The sequence below is a fragment of the Ciconia boyciana genome, chromosome 10 (assembly GCF_034638445.1).
Source record: "Ciconia boyciana chromosome 10, ASM3463844v1, whole genome shotgun sequence".
In the NCBI taxonomy this organism is placed as follows: Eukaryota; Metazoa; Chordata; class Aves; order Ciconiiformes; family Ciconiidae; genus Ciconia; species Ciconia boyciana.
Window position 1 is genome coordinate 15104113 of NC_132943.1, and position 13144 is coordinate 15117256.

Here is a 13144-nt window from a genome sequence, read left to right on the forward strand (position 1 = left end):
CACAAAACCAAACAGATGCTTCAACGCAGCATGTGCCTGAAAACACGATTTTGCTCCTTTGCTTCGACAACCTAACATTTATTCCCATATTCTTGTGAGGCTGGTATGTAAACAACAGGGATTGACTTGCTGTGCTCAGGAGACCTTAGAAAAAGAGTTGTATTTCTCTGCCCTCCTGGATCCAGTAAGTCATCCTCCTGAGGTTCAAAGAGTTTCTGAAGCTCCTAATTTAAAAATCCAAGGAATAAAAATGGGTTGCTGGAGATCTTTACCAACACAAAAGTAGATTGAAACTGTTCTGTTATTTAATAATTCAAATCCCAGATGCTTAATTAAACAGACTTGCTACATTGCAAAAAGAGTAAGAAATTATATATCCCCTTAGAAGACACTGCTGATTAACATGAAAGACTTTTCACGCTCTGCAGGCATTCAGTCCAAGTCAAACTTTCTGAAGATGGACTTAACACTCCACAGGTAAATCTCACGTAACAAAACACTCACAGCTCACAGGACGGGGCTTTTGCAGCATCTTATCAGCATCTCTGTGCTGCATGGAGCCATTTTGCAGAATGCACAGAGGAAACGATGCTCAGCAGAGCATTTTAACAGAGCTTTTCAGACCAGACCAAACCTCAAGAAAAGCAAATGGTCTGCTCAGCTCCTCATGCTTGCTATTTTGCCTGTTTGCAGATGAAATGTAAAAGCATCCACAGCACGTGGAGGAAACAGAGCAGTCTCTCTCCCAGCACTCTGCCCTTGAGCTACAAAGTATTTTCTGAGGGAAGAGCTGCAAGTACTCATTCAAGTCCACCTCATTGCTACGGCTCATCGTAACCTTCAGACTTTCAATCCAGAGTTACAATCCTTCACCAGCTACCACCAAGGTCTCTTCAGGTGGAAGCAAAGCAGGGTGTGCATAGGATGGGCTCAGGTGATACCTGCCTTGTTCTCCAAGTACGGTTATGTTGGATGTACGCTTGTGGCTAGGCAGGTACCTAACAGCGAGATCATACGCTTCTCAGAGCCACAATGGCAGTACTTGATGTTGCACTGTTGTTTCACAAAAACAATTCGCAACAGCTTGGGGTTTTGCCAGAGCAGTAGGGCATGTCTCCTCCTCCTCTGAGGTTAGCTGGGGACTCTTGTCCTCACCAAATGCCAGTAGCCATCAAACCAACCTCCAGCTTGCAGCTCGGCAGTGAGCACTCCTGAGCTGAAGGGATTCCTTCAGCGATCTCTCCCTTCCCAGTTCATCACTCCACAGCACAAGCTCTGTGAATGCCGCTGATGACTATTTCTGGGATTGAGTGCTGGGTACCGAATAACTTCTTTCCCATGAGTCCTACTTTATAGATAGATGTTCCCCACCTGGCAAGTCTTGTACTTACACTGGTGGCACTAATAGTTTCATACCAAGTATTACACAAGACATCAGCTACATATTTTCTGAAGATCGCAATCTCTACTAAATTGCCAGCTGTCTATGCAGACCACTCGAGAGCTATTTGGGTATGTTAAGTACAGATGACCGACCCGATAACAGTGTCTGGATGTGCCTGAAAGATTAAATTCCATCTGCATCCTGTTACTTTTTGCCATTTCATACCTCTTTGGAGTCTTTCTGTGTCACAACAACCAACTGGTAAAGAAGCTTGTATCACAGGCTTGCAAACTTAGAGAAGAAAATCCTCTAAATGCTGTTTTGGAGCGACTGGGTGCCTGGAGACATGCTACAGGGTATGTTTTAGTAGCCCTTTAAGTGGGAAAGCCAGTTCAAGAAAAAAATGGATGGGATTCCCACTGCACCCATGTCCATTAACATCCTTCTAAATTGGGTTAGGTGGGTCTTTGTTCCAGCTATTGTATATCAGACTCACCATTAGGCTTTGTGCTTCCACCAATGCAAATAACAGATCCCTATTCAAAAGCTTTTCAACCCCTCTTACTATTGCAAGATAAGCAAGTATTTGTTTCCACAAATGAGAACCAGCCATACACCGTTACAGCCTTTTCTGTTTTCCAATGTACCCGTGAAAAAATATATCAAAGGAAGCTTTAAATATGCTCATTTTGATACTGGTATGACCAATTCCTAAAGATGCAAAACAAAAAGCCCAATAATCCTGAAGACTTCACTTTAATCGTTATTTTCTGCTCACTTTGAAAACCCCTCCTGTCAAATAAGTGGGCAAAACAGAGGAGCTGCAGAGCACCTTGTTGTTAGCAAATCTGCATTTTCAGGGCACACCGTGCTGTTTGGCTTTGTTCACGGTCAGTCTGTCTCCATCCTCTGCTCTTGGCCCACCCAGCAGAGAAGCCCCAGTCCCAGTCCCTCCTCTACCTGCGAGCGGAGCTGAGCCACGCTGGCAAGCAGACACTTGGAAAGCTGAATTCACTGGCGCTCTCAAATAGAACAGTATTTCATTAAGGAACTTTTAAATAAAAAAACAACCAAACAAAAACCAACATTTGCATTCACAATTAAGTGCAAGCCAACTGAATTAGTGTCAAGACATGCCATAAGCAAAAGTGTCTGAGCCCTGGCATCCCTGTGTCCCTAGCAGGCTCTGAGGAGAGCTCCAGCAGCTTGTACTGCAGCAGACCCCGACCTTACTTCCCTTTGGGACTACAGCTCTTGTAGAGGAGCGGGCAGAAGCCCAGACGTGCCCAGGCTCTGCCCGCTCCCACTCAGGGTGCAGGGACCTGCTGTGGTGCTGCAGGCATGGCCTGCGAGGCACAGGGACATCCGTCCCTCCCCTGGCTGCCACCGCGGCGTGACTTCCCAGCGCAGGAGCAGCGACCGCCGGGAGGGTAAGACCTCTGCGGCAGCCTGCGGCTCAGCGAGCTCCCGCCCCCGCCCAGGGAAGTCGACAGCACTGAGCGCTCCCAGGGTTTTCAAGAAGGGTGTTTCACTGTAACCAGCACAAGGTACACGATACGGGCCCCGAGCGAGGCACAGCGTGACTTACAGCTGACTTCAGTGGGCTTTAGTTTGATCCGTAAATCCTCTAGACACTTCACAAGAGTGTTGCTCAACTCCTGCTGCCTTCAGCCTCACAAGAGGTAGACATAAATACTTAGCATTAGCATAGCTCCCCATGACTCATTTTTTCTCCTTTTTAAATATAGCATCCTATAAACGTGGATACATTCTGAGCAATAAAACTCATATTGTTACTGTTCACCATGCAACCAAAACAAAAAATTCCTCCTGCCAGCTTTGCGACAGCTTCCTCCCCCCAAACCGAAACACTGGTGCCCCTCACAAGGCTGGGACGGAGCGAAGGCGGCTCTCCTCCGTCAGGGAGCCCAGGCAGCACAGGGACACAGCGCGGTGGCAGCAGATGTGGAGCCAGCAGCTGGGCAGAAGGCTTCATCGTCAACCCAGCCACTCATATCAACTTTATTAAAAAGAGCAGAGCTGCCTCTGGGCACAGGAAGAGCAGGGATTTGCCCAGAGGAACAGAGCTTCCATAGCGGTGAAGCAGCCTGTGCCACCATCGGGGAAGCTGGGCTCGCTGAAGAAGTGGTGGTGGCATCTCTCGCTGGGGGATGCTCCCCATTCCCCATCTTCCCCCAAACATAAATCATCTTCCTCCCTCCATCACCAGGCTGGAGCTTTCCTCCTTAGAAAAGCCAAACCCCACTTTGTCTAGCCAAGGAAATGCCCCAAGCTGCCTCAGAAGCACTGAGGAGGAATCTGATGGGAAGAGCATGGACCAGAGCTTGTTGGTTTTCATGCGAATTGAGACCCAGTTTCAGCACCCTCCTGCCTGTCCTGCTGCAGACTTTCCTGTGTGATCCTGTGTGCTATGTTTAGCTTTACTGAATGCTCCAGTTCCCCAGCTGTGCACATGTGATAAATAGTAGGTCCCTATCTCACAGGTATGTTGCAAAATAAATAGATTTTGCATTACAAGTGTTACAGGAATGCTTTAAAAATTGCACAAGTACCAAGACTAATCCATCACTGCTCAAAATGAAACCTAAGACTGATAGCAAATTAAAGTCTTACCTACACAAACATAAACACTAGAGTATGCAAGACTGTTTTCTTAGTTCATCTGTTTCTTCTGATAACCATGTTTGCCCTGGTGACTCGAACTGTTCCAGTCACAAGTTGTTTGAATTCAGTGCACCAAATCCTGTCTGGAGAAATGGAGAAATCCTGTCTAGAGAAATCCTGTTTTGCTCTGTCTACAGTGATGGCCAAGACATCAGTCATCCTCCCGGCTGTCTTAAAGACATAGCTGAAAATACATGCTCACATCCATCCTGCTGTCAGGTGACTGAAGAGTAGACATTCTTACATCTTGGACCTCTCTAGTAAGATTACCCATGAGAATCTATTTTCCACAGTATTTTTCTAATTGTTTCTTCAACCTCCTTATTCAACATGAGTGGAGTGGCAGAGCTGCCACGCTTGTCCTAGAAACTGTCATTTTAAAGACATGATAACAGAAGCCTTTTCTTAAAACTTCCAGGAGTATGTGTGGCTTTAAAAGCTGATTCCTGTTTAAAATAACGACTAAGACTCTTAGGAATCTAACTCCCAAAGTCACACAGGTAGTTTTGAATATGTTACCCTTTTAGAGTAATTATGCCATCAAAGTTCCAGTCAAAAGCTGATGAGCGTTACTAATATATGCTGATGAGTGAGCCTGTAAGTGAAAGACCTTCTTGTTTTATTTACACTCCAGTAGATCAGAAAGCACACCAAGACTTATTTTCACATACAAGAGTAACAGACCTGACCCCAGGACACACTTAGCGAGGTTAACCCACAGCCCAGGGGGCAGGTTTATTGTAAACTGGCTGGGAGCTGATGCAGTTGTACTCGTTTTCACTGGAGATGATGGAAACTTGGAGCAGCTGTTTGGTCTTCAGTGGACTAACACCAGTCACTGCATAAACCAGTGGTCTGGCCCACAGTGTTTGATCATTACAAGTCACCATTCAGATGAGAAATGGTCCCCAGAAGTCCTCAGTGACACTCATCTCTAAACCAAGAACTAGGCAGATGCAGTCAGGAGTTGGCAATAACCAAACAGAGAGCACAGAGATCAGCAAACCATCTGGGGGCACTTCCCCCACCTTTGGGAAAATACCTAGGTTTTCCCTTCCATGAAATTAAGCGCCCACTTCAGGTAGGTTTAGCAAGTTAATACGGGAATGAGAATTGTTGTACATTCAAAAGAGAGGCTTTGTATGAAACTATGTGGAATTTGCAGCAACAAAGAAGGCTTAGATAGGAGACGGATGAAGAAAGAATAAACCATTTTTACCACACTGCATAAACTTATGTATTTGGTACAACATTCTTTCCAGGAGCAGACCTTCTGAAAGAGAAGGCAAGGCAGGCATTATGTTATCTGGGAGAAGGTGAAGGGGTGTCAGCACACTTTTTAAGCTGCTCTACAGTAGCAGTAGAAGAAAGTACAAGAAAGTAGTTCAAGATTTTGAACTCAAGACTCAATGGCAAACAAATTCTGAGGCAAACAAGATTTAGCCAAAAATTAATAAAAAACCTCAGCTGTAGAAGCACTGAGCAATTCTGCTGGTCAATTCTGGCCAGAAGAGAAGCAGCAGGAAAGGGTGTATACCAACCCAGAGTATCTCAGATACTTCAGAAGGCATCTAAGTATCTCAGGATTTGCTATATTTATGCTCCCAACACACCCCACAAAGAAAAAATTTCTACTACCTCATTTTAGAAAGAAGAAAAGTGGGCTCAATGAGAGGCATATTCACAGTTATGGGTATCTATAAGAGTTGCTGACCTTAGCCTACCCACCTTTGGGCAGTCTGTGACAGAGAAGGTACCTGGGGGCAGGTTTCCCATCTCTTCAGCTAGCTCCAGCCATTTGACTAGTCTCTCTGATGAAACCACTTACTGAAGAACTAGTGTCTGAAGCAGTGAAATTAGCAGGAGAGTCAGTAATAAGTACCATAAGCACTGTAAGTACAGAAAACTACTTAAAAATACCGTTAACCTCCCCCAACCCTGCCCCCACCTCTTCCCTCAATCATTATTTCAGGAGAGATATTTTTGTATAATTATTTCATCATCTAAGAACAGGTGGCCAGTTTGCCATATCTCTTTGCAAGACTTCCATACGTATTACTCCTCCGCTGACATTTTCTCACATATACATGCATGCATGGATCAGCAGTTGCGCCACTACATTCTCAAACGGAGAATAAGAGAGTCATAAATCTCAAAAAAATGAGTACACCAAAAAATTCAGCACCTGAAGTTACAGCTGTTCATTTCTCCTCTCTGTTCAGAAAGAGCCAGTCGTGGCTTATTGCAGATGTTATTGAAGTTGATGGACTCGCTCTAGATTTACATTGGATACAAACACTCAGGATGTGACCCACTGGAGGGTTGGACCTTCGTTTCCCCATGGAGAAAAATACAGCCAGTGACATTCAAGTAGAACAGGAAGGCTGTACTCCCCTCCCCACTAAGTATCTTCTGTCAAGTCCCTCTGTAGGCAACAACAGGAGAAAGATGAAGTAACTCCACCAAGGAGTGGGCTAACGTTCCTCCCATCTGCCAGTCCCACGCTCATTCTGTTTTCACTTGGACCAAATCCTCCCAGGCCCTTCTGCTTTATACTTCATTAAGCTTGGGTGCCTCAGACACCAAGAATAATATTGTTGATCTTTGAAAGGTTGCTTTCAAGGCACATTTCCATATCTTTTAACACCACTTCTCTTCCTCAGCCCTGTCTATAGTACTGTCTTGGAAGCCTGAAAATGAATTCCAGATTTTCCGTATTGAATCTGTCCCCTCAACCCTGATCTACTTACTTATGACAGTAAAACCTTATGCAAACACCACCACCATGCAAAAACACTCCCCTCTTCGTTCCTGTGGATTCATGTTAATATTCTCCGCCTCCAGAGTCTGGAGTACCCTCTGCGTCGAGGGCTGCACGTTCCCATGCTGAGGGGCAATCCCTCCTGCCTCCACCTCTGCAGGTAAGAGAGGTTAAGAGAGATAAAATGGAGAAGTTACAACGCTGAGGCAAGGGCAGGTCCCAGGCATAGGGGCAGCACACTGCACCAGAGGCCCCGCGCAGGCTGCAGAGGCTGGAGCGAGGAGCCACCAGGAGTGACAGCGTGGCTGGAGCAGTGCAAAGCAAACAAACCAGGCAAAACAAAATTAAGGCTGGTCCAGTTGAAGTCTGGAGCCTAAAACTTTCATAGGGCAGACTGATTCATCCTAATGAATTGGCTCACCCGTGCCCAGCAGGTCAGCAGGGATGCCTGGCTTGGCAACTGTGGGAGGTAGGTAGAGGCTCTTGGCTTGAATCCAGCCACAAAAAATATTTCACACCCAAAGAGGGAAGATAAAAAGGAAAGGGCAGAAATGAAAAAGCCAAACAGCTTTCCTCAAGGAGCCCTCCAGAATTAAGAGCAGAAGGGAGTAGAGTTTCTGTCCTGATGGCCTTAACAGGGAAACACCACTGGCAGCATGTGGTGCAAGCTAAAGGGCCATGCAGGTCTCAGGTATGGGACACTGTTTCTGTCTGCAGTTAAAGAAGAGCTCTAAGGAACCACAGCACGATGTCAATGATAGTGATTCATCACATTCATTTTTCCTATATTTGCTTGTCATTACATTGCCCTCGTGTACTACTTTGCCAATGACAACACCAGCTCATGTACAGGACTCATCATCCTTCTCCTTCTAGCCCCCAAATGCCATGTCTCCCCCAGTGCCAAAAAATGTGTGGGGAAAAGGAAAGAAGTCTTCTCTAACCACCAGATGATACAGTTTTATTCCTTCCTTTTGTTAGCCTCAGTCCCAGTTTAAGAAAAAAACACCCAACGCAACACTTACCAAAAACTCCCCCCATGAAGAAGGCAAGCTTTGTTTCTGTAATTCTTAGTTCCTCTGCAAAAAATTTTGAGCTTGTGAAAACACCCACCAAAAACTTCAACAAATAGAAACTGCCTTTCACATCATTTCTGAAAACAGATGCTGGGCCAGCTCTGACCCTGGTGCAGCTGGTCTGGTTTGGGAGTCATGCTGGTGGGGTGTTTGGCCCTCTGCAATCTGGGCTACACACTCCATCGTATGGGATATCTCCTGGAATGGAGGAGCAAAATCAAAGGAAGGCAAACAAACTGATGCAGAACTATAATACGAAGAACACCTATTTTTCTATATGCACTATTATTTTTAAAGAGATGCTGCCAGCTTTGTGTTTTCAGACTCAAGTACATAGAAAAAAATCCTATCTCTATTAGGCAGTTCAAAGCTATGCTACTGAGAGGTGGTTTTTTAAAGCTATTATGTCATAATTTCCTTGCCACACCCTTGTTCTCTCTCTTATCTTCTCCTAGTTTTTCTTAAATTAATAGACCCCATTTTTGCAATGCCCCTAACAGATTCAGAGCACCAGACAAGCATCTTTCATAAAGAAAAAATAACGACAGCTGACCCATGCAGCCTTGGACCTTTGAAATGCATCTCTCTTGTGCAGAAAGGGCCTGAGCTAACCAGGTAATTTCATACTGAAAATTCAGAAAGCACATCTATATCCAGGTATGACTATAAAGTTGGTGCACTTGTTCTTAGTACCACCTATTGCATGAACAGTTTCCAGATAAGACAGAAATAGAACATTTCCAGTCAATAGCATCCCTTTAAGCCTGCCACCAAACTCCGAACTTAGATGACTTAAGATTCCTAAGGAGTTGGTGGCTTAGATTTCCACACTTTCATAACTTTGGGAAACTAATGTGGAAAAGTGCCAGCTGATGGGTGCAGAAGGGCTGCAGTTACCTGTGCTGGGGGAGAGCCTCACACAGGGGCGAGGACTCCACTGCGCGCTTTACCCTTCTAACAAAACCCCAGCCTCCACTCTGAGCTGCCACGGTGTAAAGTCCCAGTTTGCTGCATAAAGTCATCAGCTCGACAGGGAGGGTTACTAGAGCAGCCAAGTGCAGGATGCTGAGACTGGTCCACCCAAGGTCTAACTCTTAACTTGCTCCTCAACTTGCAGCCAGCGTGGCTTTGTCTTAGTTTCTGTGTCTGGGAAGCAGGGTTTTCTAAACACTGTTTCTAGGGCTCTTAATCCATTTAAAAAAAAAGAGAAAAAAATGTACAAGTTTTCTTTCTAATCCCCAGAATCCTAAGCACAAGAGCTGAAAAATCCTTGTCCTTCAGCTGTGGTTCAGTTCGTTTTCTTAAAGCACAGAAAAAGTAAAACCAGAAAAAAAAAGTACCTCCTTCTCTCCCTGTTTCTTTGTAATTAAAGACAGCATCTGTATCTTTCTTCTAAAAGTCTAGCAAATAACCCAAACACATGAATCTGGAAGCTTTCACAAAGTATTTAGTGGTCCAAGAGCAGTTTTAATGAAGATAAAGAATCTTGCAATACACAGATCAGAACACGCAAAGGGTAGGAAAGTAAAAGATTAGCGTGGCTCTGAATCTGCTGGGGGGAAAAAACCCCAGACACAACAAAAATCCAACAAACCCTCAACTTGCAAAGATCCTTCATTACACAGCGTAACTCGGAGTGACCCCCTCTCCCCACCACACCCCCAGCAGAAGACGGGAGACCCGCAGCGGTCCAGCCATCGTTTTATATAGTCCGTTTTCAAGCGTTCAGCCGGGACGGAAAGAACCCCCCCGGGACACCGAAAGCCCACCGCCGCCGCGCAGCGAGACCCGCGGCACAAAGCCACCGTACCGTCCCAAGCCCGGCGTCTGGCGCTGCTGCGAGCGGCGGCTCCGCGGCGACAGTCGGCGACAGCCCTTTCTTCCCGACACCGACCTCCGGCCAGGGAAAGCGGCGGTGTCCGGGGAGCGCTCCTCCTGGCGGGGGGGCTCATGCCAGAGCGGGGCACCGCATTTCAGCAGGAATTACTGGGGAAGAGGAGAGGAGAGAGGGGCAAGCCCCGCCGCAGTTACCGCTGGGTGTCACGGTGATCCCACCCCTCCCGCCGGCTTTTCACGCGTGGAGCGCCGTAACTCCTCGCGGCGCCATCCCGCACCCCCTCACGTCGTGGGGGGAGAAGCAAAAGCAACTGCGATTTATTGGGGTTTTTTTCTTTTTTTCCCCTGCTACAAGCACCACCCAACCCCGAGCCCTCCAACCCCTGGCCCCGAAGCCCCGCTCACCCGGGCTGCCGGGGCCGCGCCGCGCCCTCAGCGCCCGCCCATGCCCGCCAAGAGGCGCCCGCGGCCGGGCAGCGACGCCGGCCCCCGCCCGCCCGCCCGCTCCCGCCCCGGCGGCCGCGGCAGGGGAGCCCGCACCCGGCCATCCCTTATATCGCCGCGGCGGCTGCTATAAATAGCCCGGCTCCGCCGCGGGGGCCGGGCCGGGTGCCGCCGCCGGGGGTTTCTCGGCGGCGGCCGGGACCCGCCATCACCTGCGGCTCGGTGACGGCGACGTATTTCTCACTTTTGACTCATTTTTATGCCTCTCTCCGGCGGGCGCGGGGCGGCGGCGCGGCTCCCGGGGGGCCCGGGGCCCGCCGACCCCCGGCGCGGCAATGGGCCCGTCCGCCGCCGCAGCCGCCGCCGCGTTAAGGTGGACCGCGGCGGCGGGAGCGGGCGGCGGCACCTTAAGCCGCCCGGGCGGGCGGGCGGCCGGTGCCTGCCTCTCCCCGCCCGGCACCCCGGGCCCCGGGGGGGGTTGTGGCTGAGAGGGAGCGGACCGACCCTCCGGACCGCGGGTCTGTGCAGCCGCCAGCGGAGGAGGAGGAGGAGGAGGAGGAGAGTAAACAAGCACGTCTCCGCGGGCGCTGCTTGACGGACCCGGCAGCAACCGGAGGGCACGGGATTATGCAAACGGAGTTCATGCCACATGAACACGACACACACTATGGCATTAAGAACCAGCTGCTATATCTGCACACACACACGTATATATATACATACTAAATATGAGGAAGCCTTATCAACTTTTATCACAATAACAGAATTTGTGTTTAATACACCAGATGTTCCTAAATGGAACATCACAGAAAAAAAAAAAATCACAGAATCGATTGGAAAAGACCACAGATCTTGGAAAAGACCTTTCAGATCATAGAGTCCAACCGTAAACCTAACACTACCAAGTCCACCACCACACCATGTCCCTAAGCACCTCATCCAAACGTCTTTTAAATACCTCCAGGGATGGCGACTCAACCACTTCCCTGGGCAGCCTGTTCCAATGCTGGACAACCCTTTCAGTGAAGTAAAATTTCCTAATATCCAGTCTAAACCTCCCCTGGCGCACCTTGAGGCCATTTCCTCCCGTCCTATCACTAGTTACCTGGGAGAAGAGACTGACCCTCACCTCTCTACAACCTCCTTTCAGGTAGTTGTAGAAAGCGATAAGGTCTCCGCTGGCATGGTTCCCCATCAGGGAACACAGGGCCAGTGCTTACTTTTCCTATGTCTCCCTTGTGCCCTTGGCAATAGGAGACAGAACCAAAGCAGTGCTTCACATCTCACTTGCAGACTCCTTTGCCACCTCACACCTCCTTGCAGCCGACGGGAGCAAAAGTCCTGCTTCTGCGCATGCACTCCTTTATTTACACATGCTGCCCTCGCAGAGGGTGCAGGCAATAGCTATGTGGCAGTAATCCATGCGAGTAAGGACTGGTCGGTCTGGCTCTGCCCCGTGTCCTGCAACAGGAGCATCTTGGGCACAATCCTGCAGGGTGCTGAGGCACATGCCAAGCACCCAGAGCATCTCAGGGGGCTGCATTGAGGCACCTGCTAACTTACCTTGCTGGGTCAGGGTGTACCTCCATGCCGGTTTGCAAAGCAGATATATGTGACTCGAATTGGTTCTTACAGACAAGTGAACAGCCCCAGCTCCCCTCCTGTGCCAAACCAGCATTATGTACACCCCAGTACTCCCTGAAAACATCTACTTGAAGCAGTCTGGCACTGCACTGTGGCCTGCACAAAATAAGAGAAAACCTCCGCACCGTCTTTCCCACATGTAAGAGGCAGAGAGGAGCATGCTGCCATTTTACAAACAAGATACACCAGCCTCTGCCTCAAAATCTGCATTGGTCCAGTGGCATGGAGGAGGTGAGAGGGAACAGACCCACAGCAAGCAGCCACAGCATACCTGGCCACGGCACCCATGCCAGCTCACCCTGCAAATTCTTCACTAATCTCACTGTGTCTCAAGACACAGGAGACGTGTCCAGGGGAACCCCTGCAGGCTTTCCTGACTGAACCGCAGGATGAGGTGTTTTGTTCACATGAATCAAAAGCTGGGTTTGTAAGACACGTGTTTGTCAACAGGAGTCACAGGTTTGCATGTGAATTTGGTGCAAAACTTGGCTCCTCTGCAAATTTTCCTTCTGGGACAGAACGGTCTCCTCAGTTTCCCAAGGGCAGACTTTGTCAGCAGCCACGCGTGCAGCGCAGCAGTGGAGGTGGCTGGTGATGAGGAATCTGTTTTTTTGCTATCAGCAAATCTTGCCACAAGTGAGGGCAGCACTGGCAGAGCTGCTGGTGAGCGGTACCCATGAGTGAGTCCCAAAACACAGCAGGTCGGTTATACACCCTCAAAGGTGTGGAAATGTTGTCACTAAATGCTGGGAACACAGCAGTCCTGGGACCAGTAGGCCAAAGGTTTCAGGTTTAGATCTTTAAATCTGAGCATCCGGCTTTGTACTTGGGCATCTTAAACAGATCACCCTTCGGAGCAGGCACATTTCTGCTTCTGTGGAGATAGCCGTATTTCCAAACCAAGCCCAATATTCAGACACCCAAACCTGAAAATCTCTGATGCATTTTATACCAAAGTCAGTAACATTTGAGAGGAAGAGCCTGTGGCCTGACTCCTGCATGTCGGGTCTCTGGGGTATTCCTCAGTTCTCAGTAGCCTTCCTGCCCATAAGAAATACTAAAATTATGTAAGGAGGAAAGCCAAAACCTCCTCTTTCAATTCCAGCCAGTATCTGGAGCAGCATTAAATTTCTTGTAGTGCGTATTAGTTAACAACATTGCTAAAGGGGAATTGCTGCTGTGGTTGAGCGCTTACACAATACAACTCCTATTTAAGTGCATTTTTGTATCCTGCTGAGTCACCCCAAGGAGCCCTCAAACAAAACTTCACGTTCAGTTTGACAGCAGAGGCAGCGGCATGAAAAGCCCCCCCTT

General features: G+C 48.4%; 1 protein-coding gene across 4 annotated transcripts in view; it reads right to left on the minus strand.

Annotated features, from left to right (window-relative positions):
- MRAS (muscle RAS oncogene homolog) overlaps positions 1–10593 on the minus strand; it is a 51308-nt gene extending 40715 nt beyond the window's left edge. For 3 of the 4 annotated variants that reach the window (XM_072874510.1, XM_072874508.1, XM_072874507.1), the window contains exons 1-2: positions 10148–10282; positions 9717–9892 (exon numbers count right to left, since the gene is read on the minus strand). The gene's annotated coding sequence lies outside the window, so the exon portion shown is untranslated. Of the gene's footprint in view, positions 1–9716; positions 9893–10147; positions 10283–10398 lie in introns of those variants that run through there. The other variant, XM_072874509.1, reaches the window with a different exon arrangement.
- Positions 10594–13144: the final 2551 nt, after the last annotated feature.